Source organism: Rana temporaria, chromosome 2, assembly GCF_905171775.1.
Source record: "Rana temporaria chromosome 2, aRanTem1.1, whole genome shotgun sequence".
Lineage (NCBI taxonomy): Eukaryota > Metazoa > Chordata > Amphibia > Anura > Ranidae > Rana > Rana temporaria.
Window position 1 is genome coordinate 350,532,867 of NC_053490.1, and position 20,378 is coordinate 350,553,244.

General features: G+C 54.2%; 1 long non-coding RNA gene across 1 annotated transcript; it reads right to left on the bottom strand.

The window, feature by feature from the left end:
- Window positions 1-14,395: 14,395 nt before the first annotated feature.
- Window positions 14,396-18,704, bottom strand: LOC120927126. Its single transcript, XR_005747035.1, has 2 exons — window positions 18,466-18,704; window positions 14,396-14,774 (listed from the first exon to the last, which is right to left on the bottom strand). It is a non-coding gene; the product is annotated as an uncharacterized LOC120927126 (long non-coding RNA).
- Window positions 18,705-20,378: the final 1,674 nt, after the last annotated feature.

Genomic DNA, 20,378 nt, shown 5'->3' on the forward strand with positions numbered 1-20,378 from the left:
CACCAGTTACCACTCTGTACCCCCCCACACACACCTGTCCCCCTACTCACCAGTTCCCACTGTACCCCCCTGCACATCTGCCCCCCCACACCAGTTACCACTCTGTACCCCCCCACACTCACCTGTCCCCCCACTCACCAGTTCCCACTGTACCCCCCTGCACATCTGCCCCCCCCACACCAGTTACCACTCTGTACCCCCCCACACACACACACACCTGTCCCCCCACTCACCAGTTCCCACTGTACCCCCCCTGCACATCTGCCCCCCCACACCAGTTACCACTCTGTACCCCCCCTGCACATCTGCCCCCCCCACACCAGTTACCACTCTGTATCCCCCCGCACATCTGCCCCCCACACCAGTTCCCACTCTGTACCCCCCCCGCACATCTGCCCCCCACACCAGTTCCCACTCTGTACCCCCCCACACACACACCTGTCCCCCACTCACCAGTTCCCACTGTACCCCCCCTGCACATCTGCCCCCCCACACCAGTTCCCACTCTGTACCCCCCCACACACATCTGCCCCCCACACCAGTTCCCACTCTGTACCCCCCCACACACCTGTCTCCCTCTCACACACCCGTATCCCCCCACACCAGTTCCCACTCTGTACCCCCCTGTATATGTCCCCCCACACACCAGTTCCCACTGTACCCCCCTGCACATCTCTGCCCCCCCCACCAGTTTCCACTCTGCCCCACACACACACATATATATCTGCCCCCCACACACACAAACCAGTTCCCCCTCTGTACACCGTGCAATGCACAGTAAAGCAGAGTACATTTTTTAATTTCTTGTGACTGGGTGCAGGATGCTGCAGCACTGAGCATCCTGCATGTGCTTACACTAATGTACCTAATGAACCGCGCTGCTGCCCGTCTGTCTCCTCTTCTCACATTCTCACTACAGATCCCCAAGCAACCAGGAGGAGGGGGGAGGAGGGGAAATCGGACATCGCGGCAAGCACGGACTTGCAAGCAGGGCTTCAGACACCATCTCACCCTGGCCACTTCAACTTCCACTGACCACCATCAATCAAGCAGCACTTCCGGCCAGCTGCTGTCCCGGCTCTCTCCCCTCATCTCACCGCCGCTGCTACGGTCGGCACTGCAGGCTAAGAAAAGCGATGTCTCCACAGGCGCAACTGCCCCCTAGCCTGGTGGCTGGCGCCATAAGGCATGTTTTTTAAAATGCAGGTCCAGGAGATATTTTAATGATCCGAATCCCCAGCGAGTGGCTGGGAATCCGGATTTTGCCGCTCCCCCTACCCTGGCGCTCTAGGCAGCCGCCTGACTTGCCTATGCCTAGCGCCGGCCCTGGTCACCATCGCGACACAGTTTGAGCTCACATCCTGCAGCTTCTCTGTCATTTTGCTGCCCTGATCAGCATGCAGGGTGAGGGACTGATGCAATGTCGCTGTACATGCAGCCTGGGACTTGGTCGAGGAGGCCAGGCTGTCCGCCACACGCCGCAGGTCACCCACCATAGCCCCGATATGGCGGGTCTGCTGGCCCTGCTCCTTCTGCAGCCCTTCTTGCAGGGCTCTGGGTACACCCCTCGTCTTCCTTAGAGCCTTCCTGGGGGAAGGAGAGGCTTGGTCCCGTCCAGACAGGTAAGACCGGGATGGGGATCCCCTGGATGGGGTTACCCTGGATGGGGTAGACCTGATGGTCGGGGAGGTGGTTGAGAGTCCAGGGATGGTGGAAGCCTCCTCTAAATAGATCGAATCCTCCTGGTGGTGATCAATGGACTCCTCCACAACAACCTCAAGAGCAGAGGTGTGGGCACTCCCCTCCACCAACATGCCTAGGCTTCCCAGGGGGTCCGACTGAGCCTCAGTATGTTCCGGGGATGGTGTGGGTCGCACAACAGCCTACGACGGCCCAGCTCCATCCAGCACATCTGTGGATGACACAAAAGAATCACATGTTGTTGGACCCACACACTTGTCACATGTTGCCTTACACCCCCTCACATGCTACACACTGAATGGAGGATAAAACACACTTACCTGTCCTCAAGTCCCGATCAGTCTAGTCGTATCCCTCAACGCCCTCCACCTGCTCCTGGGAAAGACACCTGGCGATAATCTCCTCCGCAGGTGTCAAACGCAATGAACAGGCTAGTCCTCCTCCTGTGCCCCTGGCATGTTTTTTAATGAGGGCCAACTTGTCCCAGACTTGACGTCGCATATCATTCAACTTCTTTTGGATGTCATCAGAAGTGCCGGTTTCGTTGCCAATGGCATTGACATCCAGGGCGATCTTGGCCAGAATCTCCCTCCTCTGTGCCTTGGTGGTATTCGCACTTTTGACACCATGCAGGTTGGCATCATATTTAGTGAGGGCCGCCAACATAATATCCATCTCAGCAGGATTAAAGTTGTGCTTCCTTTTCTTCTCCTTGCCCACTTGAGGAGGTGCCATCTCCAGACAAAATTACCTTGCTCAGGGGGGGGGGGAAGCAGATGTAATTTTGCGACGGACGGGCGCATGTCTGGGCGTATTTATGCGCTCGGCGTAAGCCGGTGGCCCGGCGTATCCCAGGAAGTTGGGCCAGCGTAGTTGTGAAGCGATCATACGTCCACGTGACTGCGCATGCTCCGTCTATGATACGCCGGGTGTAATCCACTGCTCCACGTTCAGCTCATCATTTGCATAAGGGCACACCCACTTACACTTACGCCGGCTTGCGCCTTCAAATTTACGGTACGCCGGCGCAATGTAACGAGCAAGTGCTTTGTGAATACTTTACTTACCTCTCAAAATTACGTCGGCGTAGCGCATATGAGATACGCTACGCCGGAATAAGGATGCGCCAATCTACCTGTATCCGGCCCCTTGAATATTTAGGAACAGCCAAGAGACTAATGCCGCGTACACACGGACGTTTTTCGGCATGAAAAAAACGTCATTTTTTAAAACGTCATTTAAAATGATCGTGTGTGGGCTTCACATCGTTTTTCGGCTTCTGCCCAGAAGCAAGTTATGAGACGGGAGCGCTCGTTCAGGTAAAACTACCATTCATAATGGAGTAAGCACATTCATCACGCTGTAACAGACAAAAAGGCGCAAATCGTCTTTTACTAACAAGGAATCAGCTAAAAGCAGCCCAAAGGCGAATAGAACTTCCTCTTTAGAGTGCCGTCGTACGTGTTGTACGTCACTGCGCTTTGTTCATCATTTTTCAAAAACGATGTTGTGTGGGCAACGTCGTTTTTAATGATGAAGTTGGAAAAACTCATGCCGAAAAACGACCGTGTGTACGCAGCATAAGACCCCGCCAGGCTAGATGGCTCTTTTTTTTGCAAGATTCTGCTTCCATATTACATATCGGCCAGGGTCTAAGAACGGGAAGCCAGACGCCCTTTCCCATATGTTCCGAGACACTGAGGCACTGAGGCTCCCGCTGAAACTGATACCATTTTACCTGCTTAGAAATTTCTTTTGTTACAGAGTGATCTCATCTCGCAAACCAAGTCAGCAGTCCAGAACCATCCTCCACCTCTGGAACTCCACCTTCAATTAAAGGAAGGGCTCTATTACCACGGTGAGCAGATTTTTGTTCCTGAGCACCTACGAACGGCAGTTCTTTACATGTGCCATGACTACCCCTTGGCAGGGCATTTTGGAGCCTATAAGACCTCAAATCTGGTCCATCGCTCCTTCTGGTGGCCCCACTTTCTACAAAACTGCAGGGACTGTGTTAAATCTTGCACAACGTGTCTTCGGAATAAATCTGATAGGGCTAAGAATTGGGGCCTATTGGAACCCCTTCCTGTTCCGGACAAATTGTGGTCTATGATCACTATGGACTTCATTGTCAAGTTACCCCCTTCCGAAGGGTTTACCACCATTTTTGTAATTGTGGATCGACTATCTAAGATGGCCCACTTTGTGCCCCTGAAAGGTACCCCTTCTGCAGCAGAAACTGCCTCTTCCTTTATCAAAGCAGTTGTACGCCTACACAGTATTCCTGCTAACATCACCTCTGACCGTGGGGTGATATTTACATCCCGATTTTGGAAATCCTTATGTGAAGCTCTGGGCATTAAACACTGTTTGTCATCTGCCTATCATCCACAGACTAACGGGCAAACAGAGAGGAAAAAACAGACTCTGGAGCAGTCTCTGCGTTGTTTTTCTTCATTCACACAAGATGACTGGGCCTCTCTTTTGCCATTAGCAGAGTTTGCATACAATAATTCTATACATTCTGCAATCAAACAAACCCCCTTTTTTGCCAATTATGGGTTCCACCCATCCTTTTTGTCTGATGCTCCCCAGGAATCCTCAGTCCCAGCAGTACAGGATCGTCTGGGCTTCTGGAGGTTCAACAACCAACTCTTGCAGGAAACCATCACTAAAGCCCAGGAAAATAACAAAAGGTTCTTCGATAGGAGGAGAAGAGGTAACCTTGACCTTCAACCAGGGGATAAAGTGTGGCTTTCCACTGCAAACTTAAAGTTGGCTTGCCCCTCTAAGAAATTAGGACCAAGGTACATTGGCCCATTTTCTGTTAAGAAGAAGATTAATGCTGTTGCCTTTGACCTTAGCCTGCTGGGAAGTTTGAGGATTCACCCAGTGTTTCACGTTTCCCTCTTGAAACAATCCATTGCTAACCCTTTCCCTAATCGTGAACCCGAAGCCCCAGCTCCCTTGCTTGCTGAAGGATAAGAGGAATTTGAGGTCGAAACCGTTCTGGATTGCAGGAAAAGAATGGGTCAAACCCAGTTTTAAATCAAGTGGAAGGGCTATGGTCCCGAAGATAACTCATGGGAACCTTCCTCCAACGTACATGCTCCACAGTTAATTCGGGCCTATCTTCACCTTCATCCTGAGAAAAGGCCCCTGGTGGGCATCCGGAAGCTGCCCGTAAGGGGGGGGGGCAATGTAAAAGAACTGTTACCTTCCGTCCGAGGCGCTCTCTGGCGCATTGGCACACACGGGCGCCCTAAATTGCTTAGGCGCACCAATGCGCATGTGCGTGGGCACACGGGCGCTCTGAGATACTTTGGTGTGCCAATGCGCATGCGCAACGGATGACGTGCACGCGCAAGTGCGCGCATCTAGCGCCAATTGGCGCCAGACTGGCTATTTAAGGAAGTGCCCTGACCCCAGATCCTTGCTGACTGCTCTTCAGCTATTACCTGATACTGCTTGTCTTCTGTTGCTAAACCTGGCTTGCCTTGACCCAGTTCCTGGACTGTGCTTATGCTCTGATTACCGGTTTCCGATCCTGGCTATCCACCTGATGCTGCTTCCGCCGGCTGCCTGGTACCTCGCTGCCTGCCTACCACTTGACCCGGCTATCTGTATGAACCTGCATCTGCTTCCTGTGTTGCGCCTTGGCAACCTCCGAGTGTCTGCAACTTCGGTCCTGCGACTCCTGCTGCAAGTCTTCCGGGCGCTTCACATCATCTGACGTCCCAGTGTCACTGCTCCAGCGGAGTGCCTCTTTAACCCCGGCTGATCCTCGGTGTACTGCTATTCTCCGTGATCTCATGGTCCTCCCACTCATCCCGGCTCGCATCTCCCGCTACTGCTGTCTGGGTCTACATCTGCAGGTACTCGTGTTCCTCCTGTTCCTCAGTGTCCACTGTTTCACCTCCAGCGGTACCAGGGCCAGAGATACAATAGAGGCCGACCTCGTCACTTCAGTCTCCCATCAGGTACGTGACACCGCCCCTCTCCTTACATCAGAGTTCCTGGCATTCCCCTTTACATCAGAGTCTGCAGGATTCCCCTTTACAGTGCAGGGAACTCTGACACAAAGGGGAACTCTGATGTAATTGGTGCTCTGGTCACCAGAGACCACCTTATATCAGATTCCACTTCATTCCCCTTTACATCAGAGTTCCCATTTACATCAGGGTCTGCAGCATTGCCCTTTACTTCAGGGCTCACAGAGTTCTCCCTTGCACTGTAAGATTAAAGGGGATAGAGGCCCAGAGACATGTTCAGGGTACACAGGGGATACATGGGTTAGATTAGAAAGGATGGAGTCCCGGAGACATGTCCAGGGTACACAGTGGATACATGGATTAGACGAGAAAGGATTGAGGCATGGTGACATGTCCAGGGTACACAGAGGATACATTGGTTAGATGAGAAAGGATGGAGGCCCGGAGACATGTCCAGGGTACACAAAGGATACATGGGTTAGATTAGAAAGGATGGACGCTTGGAGACATGTCCAGGGTACACAGAGGATACATGGGTTAGATTAGTAGGAATGGGTGCCTCCTCTGTGCGCCCTGGACATGTCTCCAGGCCTCCATCCCTTCTAATCAAACCCATGTATCCTCTGTGTACCCTGGACATGTCTCTGGGCCTCCATCCCTTTTAATCTAACCCATGTATCCTCCGTGTACCCTGGACATGTCTCTGGGCCTCTATCCCTTTTAATCTTACAGTGCAAGGGGGAACTCTGCAAACCCTGATGTAAGTGGGAACTCTGATGTAATGGGGAATGCAGTGGACTCTGATATAAGGTGGTCTCTGGTGACCAGAGAACCTCTTACATCAGAGTTCCCCCTTAGATCATGCTCTGCAGCATTCCCCTTTACATAAGAGTTCACTTTCACTGTAAGGGGGAATTCCAGGAACTCTGATGTGGGGAGGGGGGACTCTTGTGACCAGAGACCATCTTCTGCATATAAGGGCAAACCTTCATGTAGCGCCCCCCTACTTTCAGTACGGGCGCTACACAAAAGTTAGTGGGGAATGGGAGGCTTAGTTTTATTCCCATTCACAAATTATGGAAATTCAGGCTGCTGTCCATTCCAGAATTTGTCCTGTAGGTCAGTCTGCGCTCCAGGGGTACGTTAACACCCCTGGGCAGCAGTTGGCGCTAGAGGGATTCTGGCAGACCCACCTGCTCCCAGCAGCCAATCAGAGGAGTTCTTCCCGAGTTGGGCATGCTGGGGGGGGATATATCTGGGGCAGCCGCTTTTGGCGGGTTCTGCTTGCTGAGGCCGTGTACCATGCGGAGCCTCTTCCTACTATTGAAAGGGGCCCCAGCGACTTGCTGGGTTCCTGCCTTCTGCTGAGAGGATCCTAAGCTGGGAGCTGTGCGATGGGGGATTGGCCCGGGAGAACCCAGAACTAGAGGTTGTCTAGGAGGCCCAGACGAACCATCGGGGATCCGGTCACCACACCGTATGACAGGTATGCTCAAGCTGTCCGTGGGTGACATTGATTGAACTGACTGGGAGGATTTGCTCAAACTGTTTTTATCACAAATCCAAAATTGTCCAGCCTGTGGCAGAGGCCTTGAGTCAGGCCTGTGGCAGAGGTCTGTTTCCTCCCAGTGATTTATAAGTGACGCTCCGGCTGCCAGGCCTGAGATAACTGCCTGTCCGGGGGCACTTTACCCACCCTGATTGGGGTGGCGACGAATTGAGCTACACCATTACTGAGAGCAGGCTTGCTCTCTCTGAATATCCAAGGCCTGATACTAAAAGTTCCTCTACGCTCATCAACCTTCTCTATCGTGTGTCATGTTGATGTTGGCCAGGTTGGGCCTTGGAATAAAGCATTTAAAAACTGAATTTGTGTCTGGACACTTGCTCTTTACTTTAAGGTGACCAGATTTTTTAAATGAAATCCGGGGACATATTTTTTCTTTACTAGTAATGGCAACAATCAGCGACTCTCTGCCCATCGCCGCCCGCCTCACAGCCTGTCAAGTCTTACTCTTCGGGCCCCGGCTACTACTGGGTGGGGAGCGGAGGAAGATCACTCCGCCAGCGAAGGCAAGGAGATAGGCAGGTGGCTGACCAGGATTTGAGCCAAGGCAGAATAACATCTGAGCGGACCTGAATGGGCATGCGCCCCGAAACTGAAGAAATATTCCCTCCGCTCGGACCAGCACATGATCATCAGAAAGGGGCACAGATAATGGAAAAAATACAACCCCCCTATGCTAGTAGGCACGGCGGAGCGGGGGGGGTGTAATTCTAATTTTTTTATTTTAATTCTGCACTGACTTTCTTTGAAATTGCCCCTGCCCCCTATTAAATCCAATCTGGGGACAAAACCAGGGACAGACTTGGTCCGGGGACAGTGGCCCATATTCTCGTAGATTGGCGCATATTTAATCTGGCGTAGTGGATCTCCGATGCGCACCGCCGGCTTAACTTGGCGAGAGCCGGACCATATTCCCGGACCACATGCGTCCTACGCTGCGCTCGCGTAACTTAAATGTGTCGGCGTAAGTAGGCGCAAGTGACGGTAGGAGGGATGTGGGCGTGAAGCATTATAATGATCCGTGACTCCATGCAAATGATGTCCAGACCGAACGGCGCGTGCGCCGGACGTGCCCCGCCCTCTGCGCATGCGCACAATGACAATAGGCGTAAATCCCTGCTGAGTTGGGCCGGCCCAGTGTATAAAAGCCTCAGCACATCCGCCCAGCTAGTGCAAAGTGACTCCCTTGGATTTCCTGTTTTTTTGGAGTTTACACTTTGCTGCTATGCCAGGCCCAAGGAAAGACAGAAGAAAAAAAAACTTCAGCCATGCTGAGAGGGCAGTTATTGTCTCAGCAATGGAGCGTTTTGATGCCAGGCTCCATGGTGCTGATAGTGGCAGCACGAGCAAAATTAAAAAGGAGGAGATTTTAAAAAGAGTGGCGGCACAGGTCAATGCCCTTGGCCATGAGGTGAGGACCCCCCAGGACATAATAAAGAAAATGAATGACCTGCGGGGTGTGGTCCGAAATAAAATGGCCACCATTGCTAAACATGCCAGGGGCACTGGAGGTGGGCCACCCTGTCCGATCCGGCTTACAGAGGAGGAGGAAGTGATAGCCCGCTGCCTGCAGAGGGAGCAGGTGGAGGGCCTGGAGGGCCATGACTCAAGTGAGCCGCCCATGAGGACAGGTAAGTGTGTTTTATCTTCTATCTGGTGTGTAGCATGTTTGGGGGGGGGGGACATGTGACAAGTGTGTGGGTCCACCAACATGTGAATTTTTTGTGTCATCCACAGGTGTGCAGGAGGGAGCTGGGCCGTCTACTGCTGGCAGTGTCCGTCCAACACCATCCCCCCAGCAGCCTGCTTCAGTGGCTGACCCCCTGGGAAGCCAACAGGCTTTGTTGGAGGGGAGTGGGCAGTCCTCCGCGCAGGAGGTTGTTGAGGAGGAGATTGCCCATGAGGAGGTGGTGGGCAATGAAGAGGAGGTGGTCCAGAGCGAGCAGGAGGTGTTTTTATTTTTAGAGGAGTCGCATGAGGTGCCCGGACCATCACAACAACACCGCATCTCCAGCCCCTCAGGGTCTTCAAACACCCTCTCCAGCCCCTCCCGTCCCATCCCCCTCATCACCAGCCCCTCACGGCCCTCCCCCTATTCAAGGGCCCCAGCCACTCCTGTCCCCAGGAAGGCGACCCACAAAACAAGGGGTGTGGCAGGAATGCTTCACGAAAAGCTGGCCAGGCAGCAGGACCAGCAGAGCCGCCATATGGGGGACATTGTGGAGGAATTGAGGCGGCTGAATAATAGCCTGTCCTCCTCTGGAGCAGTGCCCGATGCTCTACAGGATGTGGCAGGAAACTCTGCAGCCACAATTACCAGCCTGGGTGAGCTGCATAACACCACAGCCAAACTTGTGGGGGAGGTCAGGTGCCTGCGGAAGGCTGTTCAGGCCCAGACTGCTTGCCAGGAGGCCCTGCTCACCCGCATAGCAGTGGCTCTAGAGGGCAGACAGCCAGCCAGGGAGGCACCTGGGGATGCTCCTCTACCCCCAAATGAGGCTCCCCCCAGGCAAGTGAGGGCCAGGAACCTGGGCATCAGGCGCAGTCCGCGCCGGGGCCAGTGATTTTTTATTTTCAGATTTGTGCTCTGATTAAGAGTTTATTTTATTATTTATGCTCTGATTAAGAGCTTTCTTATTATTTCTGCTCCGATTAAGAGTGTTATTATTATTTCTGCTCTGATTAAGAGTGTTATTATTATTTGTGCTCTGGTTAAGTTTTTTTTTTTTGGCTGCTGCACAAAGTAGTGCAGAGTACAGTGTGAATGGTGTGTGAATGTGGGGGGGTGACACTCCTGCCAGTAAGGGGTGTCACCCTCGGTCGCTGGGGATAAGTTCTCCCCAGGTCAGTGTGAAAGGTGTATGAATGGACAGCAACATCATTGGGGCCTTGACGTGGCGTTGCTGCTCCTTAGTACCGTGCGGTGTACTTCGGTCTAATCCAATGGGATGTGCATGTGGGGTGTGTGTGCTAGGGATCACAGTGGTGTGCATGCGTGCATTTTCATTGTGCAATGATTAATGTGTATTTTTAACGTTCAAAGATTCGTTCCACTAGACATCTCCTGATTGCTGATCCCTCAGAAGACGGGGTACCCTCGGTTAAGGGGGTAATGTCTGGTTGTGGGGTCAGGTCATCACGTAGATCAATCTCCAGGCCCTTTCTCACTGCAAAGTTGTGCAACACGCAACATGCAGCGATGATCTGGCACACGAAGTTTGGGGAATACAGCAGGGTACCCCCAGTCTTATCCAGGCATCGGAAACGGGACTTCAGGAGGCCAAAGGTGCGCTCCACCACTGCACGGGTGCGTATGTGTGCAGCATTGTAGTTTTCCTCTCCTGGGGTTTGTGGGTTCCGGAATGGGGTCATTAGATGGGGTCCCAGTGCATATGCCGAGTCACCTGGAAGGGAAAAGACAGGAGGATGTTAGTCATGCATGTGCCCCTCGTGATGTCTGCATCATGGGGGGGACAGTCATACCTGACACCCATGTCACTCACCAACCAGCCAGCTGTCCCCATACGCGTTCTCTTCAAATTGTCTTGGGATGTGGCTTTGACGGTAGATGAAGCTGTCATGGCTGGATCCTGGGTGTTTGGCACGGACGTGCCATATGAGGCCATGGGCATCCACGATCACCTGGACATTGATGGAATGCCAGTGCTTCCTATTAATATAAATGTGCTGTGTCTCATGGGGGGGCTGTATTGCCACATGGGTGCAATCAATGGCCCCGATGGTGCGTGGGAATCCAGCAATTTCGCAGAACTCACGCATTACCTTCAGCCGCTGGACCTCCTGGGTGGGTCTGATGATGTGGTGGGACATGCGTCTCAGGATTGCGGGGACAACCTGGTGCACACATCTGCTCATGCTGGTTTGTGATATCCCAATCACGTCTCCACTTGTTCTTTGAAAAGAACCAGTGGCCAGGAAATGCAATGTTGCCAGGACCTTCACCAGTGGCTGCACTGCATGTGAGCGTTGTGTTGGGCTGGTGATGTCATCCTGCAGGGCTGTGGTAATTTCCAGGATGGCATCAGGGCTGAATCTGAAACGCCGATACACCTCCACATCAGCCATGCCAAAGAGGCTAATGCGCTGTGGGTATACCCTCTCACGTGCCCTCCTACGTGCCCTCCTCCTTCTACGCGCCTCTGCCTCTTCCTCTTCCTCTGCCTCTGCATACACTAGTAGTGCTAAGACCTCGCCTGCCCCTGGCATGTTGGCATACGAATGTGTTGTCCTAATAAGTGTGGTTGCTCAGCTCGTCAGGGATGGTGCTGCTGTATTTGCTTTCAAGCTGACTTACTCAGGTCTGGAGCAAAGTTAACCGAGCTTTATGAGGAGTAACTTTCAGCTGGACATTCGTCTTACGCGCACATCGCGTAGCCTACGTTGATCGCGCGTAGGTTCGGGAATCTGCTTATGTACATCATTTGCATATTTGAATACTAATTCTATGGCCGTGTAGGATGCCTTCAGCGGAAATATGCGCCTACGCCGCGTAAACTTAAACGAGTTAGGACGGACGGGAGCAGCCTTGTTTCTGGCCGATCTGGTTCTGTGACTGCGGCGCATAGATAGGACGGCGCATCTTTACACTTACGCCGCGCATCTCCATATATGCCGGCGGAACTTCTTTAAGAATATGGGCCAGTGTCCTCAATCAGGGGACTGTCCCCTGAAACTGGGGATGTCTGGTCACCCTACTTTACTTGCACTCACAGAAGTCACCCCTAGACAAAGTCAAGAAGGTAACTTAGAAAGCCGGTCCCAAAACTAATCAGCGGCTCCTTCGGGGGTGAGCGCTACATTCATATCAGTGCCCCCTTACATCATTGTATTCACTCCCCCCTTACATCAGTGACCCCCCCCCTTTAGACTGGCTTAATGGTGCTGTCACTGGCCTCCTCTCAGGAGCACCGTGCAGGGCTAAGTCAGTTGGCTCCAAGTTGGTGGCTCTGGTTTTATCATATAGTCTCCTCTCCACAGTCCACACACGTCTTATCCCTCCCATAATCCCCATCCCGGCGGCGCTCTCACTCTTGATTCCTACCCACACTCCACCTGCATAGAACAAATCACTCCAAGAGTGAGTCTGCAGTCTCTCCACCTTGAGAGACTGCAGACATGAGAAAAGACATGACTATGGTATACCAGAATACACCCTGACCGCTAAGACCCTTTTACAGTTAATACCCCACATTAACCCCCTTAATAAATAATGAGACCACCACTTAATGTTGGAGTAAAAACTGGCCGTAGCAGCCTCCTTTATTTTAAATACTCTTTAAATAATAAATAACCAATAACATAACAACAAACACGTAAAATTCCTGAGATAATACCTCTCCTAAATGGTGTTGGACTTTGCAGGACCCACTAACCACTAAACTTGTTCACACTTTAACTTTTTAAACTTGTAACTCTTTATTTGGCACTGCGGTGTCCTAACCTCTGGTCATAGGCCTCAAGCCGAAACTGGCTCAAAGACGACCGTTGACCGCAGTGCCCCCAATTCACCAACCTTCCAGCTACATTAGTAGACTGGGAACTAGAAACCCCTTCAGAAACCATCCACCACTGGGTACTGGTGTCCATCTTTGGGGTAATATCTTCTCCTGCAAAGTCCGAAAAACACCCGCCACTGCCACGACGATGTAATCCTCACCTGTAAAGAAACAAACACAAAAACAGCACCCAAAACACGTACCAAATTATCAAGTACCATCAATCCATATTTTCTACCTCAAAACTAGGGAGGGTGGGTGGGAACTTTGCTCCCCCACGCCTGTCTGCCCGGGAAACTGGCTGGTGGGAGATATATGTAAACTCCCCTCCCACCGCTCCTGCTCCTCCTCCCCCCCAGCTACCAGGGTTCTGTTAACCCTGTCATGCCGGCCCTACGCTTACTTGCAGTTGGCTCCGTGCCTCACTAGAGATGGTCAGAGATTGCAGACATGATACAAGCAGGCCCGTCGGAACACAACAGGCAAAGCAAGCAACTGCTTGGGGCCCCCGAGCTGGCCAGGGGCCCCAGCAGGACGGGCCCTTACCTTGCCGCTGTGCAGCCGCTTAGGGTGCCTATGTTTGTCCCTGGTCCTGTACAGTTTCAATGGAGGACACAGCCTGTCAGCCAGCGCAGCCACTGCATTTCCTGGACTGGTTGCTAGGGCCGCCCCGCTTGGCGTCTAGTAACCAGTGATGTCACTCACTATCAGACAGGTCAGGAGGGAAGCCCGCGCTTAGTGCTGTACAACTCTGGTGGGAGATATATGTAAACTCCCCTCCCACCGCTCCTGCTCCTCCTCCCCCCCAGCTACCAGGGTTCTGTTAACCCTTTCATGCCGGCCCTACGCTTACTTGCAGTTGGCTCCGTGCCTCACTTGACTATGGTATACCAGAATACACCCTGACCGCTAAGACCCTTTTACAGTTAATACCCCACATTAACCCCCTTAATAAATAATGAGACCACCACTTAATGTTGGAGTAAAAACTGGCCGTAGCAGCCTCCTTTATTTTAAATACTCTTTAAATAATAAATAACCAATAACATAACAACAAACACGTAAAATTCCTGAGATAATACCTCTCCTAAATGGTGTTGGACTTTGCAGGACCCACTAACCACTAAACTTGTTCACACTTTAACTTTTTAAACTTGTAACTCTTTATTTGGCACTGCGGTGTCCTAACCTCTGGTCATAGGCCTCAAGCCGAAACTGGCTCAAAGACGACCGTTGACCGCAGTGCCCCCAATTCACCAACCTTCCAGCTACATTAGTAGACTGGGAACTAGAAACCCCTTCAGAAACCATCCACCACTGGGTACTGGTGTCCATCTTTGGGGTAATATCTTCTCCTGCAAAGTCCGAAAAACACCCGCCACCAGCACCCGAAGGTAACACCTTACCTTCGGGCGCACCTCCACACCCTCATTACTTGTTGTACCCCCTCCTCTAGGCGCAACGCCCACATGTCAATCCCCACGTCCGTGAGGTAAACACCATCACTCCTGAGGTAACGCCAAGGGTCAACCTCCAATTCCGGGTGCCGAACCACCAGCCCCCCGTTCCTTAGCACAAAACGCCCCACATTCCTGTTGAGCTCCCTGCGCGCACGATTCACCGCGTCTACCGACCTCGCCATCCTCCACGATGTCCTAGCCACCATGTCCGACCACACCACTACCGTCTCCGGGAAAGACAACCGGAGCCGCTGAAAATCAAATTTAATATCCCGCGCTATCTCCAGCATAGATCTCACCCCAAGATCATTGCCCCCAGCATGAATCACTAGCACCTCCGGAGGTCTGTCCAAACGTGCCCATTTGTGTACCTCCGGCACAACTCTGCTCCATAACATCCCGGGGACCCCCAACCACCGTACCCTCGCCTCCTGTCTCGAAATCCCCAGTTGCCGACCGGACGGGCGCGCCTCCGCCCGTTTTTCCCCCCGAACCACGTAAGAGTGGCCCAAAATCCAGACCAACAAAGGTCCAGTACCTGAAAGACAGTAAGCAACAACAATAACTAACACATCCCCCAATACAGCGACACCCACGTTTCAAAACAGTCATCCAACTCATTTCCCCTTATCCCAACATCATCTCCCAATCCCTCAACGCAAATTTGCCACCAGCTGCGGCCTAACATATGAACGAAACCTCCTCGATTCCCACCTTCCTATCCTCTTTATTGCGTCCTCCCCTAGTCCATTCCTTGCCGCCTCCGTAGCAGCCCCAATCCTAAATGAATGAGCCGAGAACTCCCTTGCAACCAGGCCCAATTCCCCCAAACACTTCCTAAACACCGCCACAAACTGATATCTCGACAGCGGGGCCCCATTTTCGTGTACCAAAAAAGTGCCCCCAACCGCCGGGCGGATGTCCAGATATTTCCGGACCAGCCCCACTGGGCAAAGTTCCGATCCTTCGATCGGGAACACATGGACCGCTCTGCCCTTGCCCCTCTGGTCCGTTTTGGACCTTCTGAGCCACAACGTGACCCCCTCCGGGGCCCAACTAACGTCCGATGCCCCCTTGGACCATTTTCGACGGGCTCACCAGCTCGCCTATCCTAAACGCCCCGAAAAATGCCAGTGCGAATGCCGCGCGAAACAACGTAACTTCAAAACCGGACGACCCCACTGTACCCATCCTATCCATCAACCCTTTTAAAATGTCGAAAGACACCGGGCGGCGCGTGTCCAGCCGCCGCCCTTGCTTCCTGTACCCTTTCAGAGCCTGGCGCACCCAGAAATCCTTTGTAAAATCTGGCAACCCCTGCCACTTGAATAAAAACGCCAAACCGGCCAACTTCTTATCCAATACCGACTGAGACACTCCTGCCTCGATATTTCTGGACAAAAAGTACCACACCAATGTCCTCACCTCCGGTCCCGAAAGGTGCACCTCAGATTCCATTACCAAGCTACTCCATTCTACCCATACTTTTTCATAGGCCGCCCAAGTACCCGCACTCACCGATTTTTTAATCCAGGTGGAGATGATTCCAATGGAATCTGCCACAGCCACTCCGGACAGGGGACCCCTCGCTCCTCTGCTTCCGGCACCAACTCCCGGAACCTGTCCCACTGGAACCGAGACAAAGCATCAGCCATGACATTTTCAACCCCCGGTAAATGCACCGCATAAACAAACACATTCAGCTGCAGACACCGAAGTACCAAGTGTCTCAGGAGCCGAATCACTGGGGGAGAAGACGCGGTCACGCGATTTATCACCTGCACGACCCCCAGGTTATCCCCATGGAAGCGCACCTTCCGATCCCGGAAAGACGTGCCCCACAACTCAACCGCCAGCACCACTGGAAACAGCTCCAGCAGCACCAAGTTTTTTGTAAAACCCGCAGACAGCCAGGACTGAGGCCAGGGGCCCGCACTCCACTGTCCTTGAAAAAAGGCCCCAAAGCCTGATCCCCCGGCCGCGTCTGTGTACAGCTCTAGGTCAAAATTGCTGACCGGGCCCGACATCCACAAGGCCCTTCCGTTAAAGGCCTCTAAAAAAGAGTGCCAGACCCACAGGTCCTCCCTGTGTTCCTTCACCAGCCTTACATAGTGGTTAGGCAACCTAACCCCCGCCGTGCTGGCCGACAGACGCCGACAAAAAATTCTCCCCATCGGGAGGATCCTGCAGGCAAAGTTGAGCTTCCCCAAGAGCGACTGCAGCGCTCTCAGTTGTACCTTACGCATGCCAATCATCCCCCTGACCTCCGCCTTGAGGCCTTCCAACTTGTCCACCGGCAGCCTGCATTCCATAGCCTCGGAATCGATAACTATGCCCAAGAACTGAATGACCGACCTAGGCCCCTCCGTTTTGTCGGGCGCCAGTGGCACCCCAAAACGCTCAGCTATGTGCTCCAGCGTGGCCAACAAAACCGCGCAAACCTTTGACCCCGCCGGTCCAATGCAGAGAAAGTCATCCAGATAATGGATAACCGAATCCACCCCCGCCACGTCTCGTACCACCCACTCCAAGAAAGAACTGAACTGTTCGAATAATGCGCAGGACACTGAGCAACCCATGGGCAGACACTTGTCCACATAGAATTCGCCCTCCCAGTGACACCCCAACAACCGAAAGCTGTCCGGGTGCACAGGCAACAGCCGGAAAGCCGCCTCGATGTCCGACTTGGCCATCAACGCCCCCCGGCCGTACCGCCTAACCCAACTCACCGCCGCGTCGAACGAAGTGTAGCACAATGAACAATCCTCCGCATTAATCGCATCGTTCACCGACCCCCCTTTTGGGAAGGAGAGGTGGTGTATGAGCCTGAACTTGTTTGGTTCTTTCTTCGGTACCACCCCCAACGGGGAAACCACCAGGCCTGCTAACGGAGGGGACTCAAACGGGCCACCCATTCGGCCCAGCCCGACCTCCTTACGGAGCTTCTCAGAAACCACTTCCGAGTGTTGCCTAGCTGAACGTAAATTTTTGGACATTGGCGGAATCACGGTCAAATTAGCAGGGATACGAAAACCAACTGTAAAACCCTCCTCCAGGAGCTGGGCAGCCGCCCTGTCCGGATACCTACCGAGAAACGGCAGCATCCTTTTTACCATCACCGGCGTGCTCCCTCTTGCCTGAAGGATCTCCGGAACGGCCCTTGCCCTGCTTGAAGCAGCGGGAAGAGGGGTGATTACCCCCACACCCGGAGCACTCATGCTTGTACCGGCACGACCCTCCGAATTTGCAGTTTCCCTCGTTGAACTGCCAACAAACCCCCTTTTTCTTTCCGGCCGACTGTCCCAGGGAAGAGGCCCCGCCGGCCCCCCCCTGAAAAAACGGAGCCGACGTCCTCGGAGCCGTCATAAGCCGCATCCAAAGGCTAATGTCCTTCGCGTCCCACCGAATGTCCGGCCTAATCGCCCGACGTTGCCTAAATTGCTCGTCATAACGAAGCCAACCCGTGCCCCCATAACAACGATAGGCCTCGCTAATCGCCTCCTGGTAGCTGAAGAGCGCCGAACAGTGTTCGGGGTTCTTCTCGCCAATCACGCTGGCCAAAATAGAATAAGCCTGCGACCAATTCGCAAACGTGCGAGGTATGAGCCGATATCTCCGCTTTTCCTCGTCCTCCTTTTTGGAGTCCTCTGGCTTCACCCTATCCAAGTTGAATTTCTCCAACGGTAACAAAGCGAATATCTCCACATATTCGCTCTTCCAGATTTTTTCCCGAACCTCTTGTTTCAAATGTGCCCCCAGCGGCGCATCATAACAAGTGTACACTTGCCCCTTTGCTTCATCCGCTAACCGCACCAAATCCCGCTTCTTGCCTGCGGCCCCTGCCGGCTCGGCAGTCCCTGCCGCCTGCGCCGCCAGTCCTGACCCCAAGCCACCCCCATTCGCCTCCTTCTCAGTCACCACTACCGCCGTTGGGGCAGCTGCCGCAGCCGCCGCAGCCCCCCCTCCCGGCCCCCAAGCCGCGGTTGGGCCCGCGGGGGGTCTGTCCCCCCCTTTTAGCTGGCTAATCAACGCCTCCAGCCCCGACAAAAATCTCTGCAACCCCGCATCCACCCCAGGATTCCCCACCTGTGCGTCCGTAACCTGGGAAGATATCGCACTGCCCCCAGCCACCGCGGGCACCACCAACCTATCCCGGGCCCCCCCCACCCGGCCCCCCACAACCACATCATCACACCGTAAATTTGAAACAAATGTGGAAAAGGACTTACCGGGCTGCGTGGAAGCAATCCCATCAGCCGATCGTCTGGAAACCCTCGCTGTAGGCACCGTCCTGGGCACGACCTCCTCCTCCGAACCGGACAGCTCCCCATCCGACTGGTCCTCGCACAACCCCTCTTCCCCCGATGATGACCCCCCGGGCAGCTCGGTCCCGGCGGCCGAAGGCCCAGGGCCGGATTCGCTCTCCCTGCGGGCCCTGGACCCGTGAGCGGATTTTGCCGGCGCTTTCCTGCCATCTTAACTCTGCTGCCGTCTTCCTCTTGCCTGCTCCCCCTCGCCGTCTGGGCCTCCTGCAAGTGGCTAGCCGCAGCAGCTGAGGGGCTAGCCACCGTAATCTGGGATCCCTCTCGCCGAGGCCTGCTGACCGGGCCCGTCTCCACCTGCTCCACACGTCGGGCGGGCACGGCCGCCGCACCTGAGCCCCCCGGCCGTCCCCCCCTCTGTCCTTGGGTGCTTCTGGTCCCCCCTGCCGGGCCCTCAATGACCCTTGTAGCCGCCGCCGCCGCCGCACGCTTTGCGGGGGGGCCCGATGGGGCCCTGTTCCTGCCGCCTTCCGACCGCTGCTGACAAGGGGATGGGCTGGGTGAATATCTGCGGGGGGGGCGCGACGAGCGCGACCGCGCGGTCCCCCGGCCGGTGTGACTGGGCCCCGATAGCGCTGCTTCCCCACCGCTCTGAATAATGTCCTGGCCCGTGTGGTTAGGCCCCGACGGCGCCGCGCCGCTTGCTGCCCCGTTCTGAGGGAGAAGTGTCCCCAGCTGACGCTGCAGCCAGTCCTCCCCCCGCACCGCCGCCTCAGCCCTAAGCTGTGCAAACAGGGCTTCAATCCCTGCCATCTCGCCGCCCCTACCTGTGTCCCAACGCTTGCTGTGCAGAAAAATCCCAGTTGCAGGCTGTACAGACCGTGCAACTTTGCTCCCCCACGCCTGTCTGCCCGGGAAACTGGCTGGTGGGAGATATATGTAAACTCCCCTCCCACCGCTCCTGCTCCTCCTCCCCCCCAGCTACCAGGGTTCTGTTAACCCTGTCATGCCGGCCCTACGCTTACTTGCAGTTGGCTCCGTGCCTCACTAGAGATGGTCAGAGATTGCAGACATGATACAAGCAGGCCCGTCGGAACACAACAGGCAAAGCAAGCAACTGCTTGGGGCCCCCGAGCTGGCCAGGGGCCCCAGCAGGACGGGCCCTTACCTTGCCGCTGTGCAGCCGCTTAGGGTGCCTATGTTTGTCCCTGGTCCTGTACAGTTTCAATGGAGGACACAGCCTGTCAGCCAGCGCAGCCACTGCATTTCCTGGACTGGTTGCTAGGGCCGCCCCGCTTGGCGTCTAGTAACCAGTGATGTCACTCACTATCAGACAGGTCAGGAGGGAAGCCCGCGCTTAGTGCTGTACAACTCTCTGGGGCCCCGCCCCTCCTCCGGCGCCCAGTGGCATTTAGCAGGGACTGGTCTTCACTCGTCTCCATGTGATCTGAAGCTTTCCTAGGCAGCTGCACACTGGCTGCTAACTTCTCTCTCTCTCTCTCTCCCTCCCTCCCGCACTCCTTTGGGCATAACAGCAAGTAGAAGAACCGTGCTGGCAGTGAGTGAGTACACTTGATTTATCACGGGGATCCAGCCTGTCCCTGACAGAAGCCTCTGATCCTTCCCACGCGTTCCCCCTTCCTCTCCCTGTGCTTGATAATGGAGGTGAAGTCCGCTCCAGCCAGCTACTGTCTCTCTGTCTGATGTTTTTACAATCACTCCACGGTGCCTCTCTGATACTCCCCCGTGCTCTCCCCCCTCCTCTACTTGGGCTTGATAACAGAGGTCACTGCAATGGCTCGTTTTTTAGCCTCACAGACTGCACACCTCCTGTCCCTGCTTTCTCTGCATGCCTGGTTGCTATGAATCTCCCTCAAACA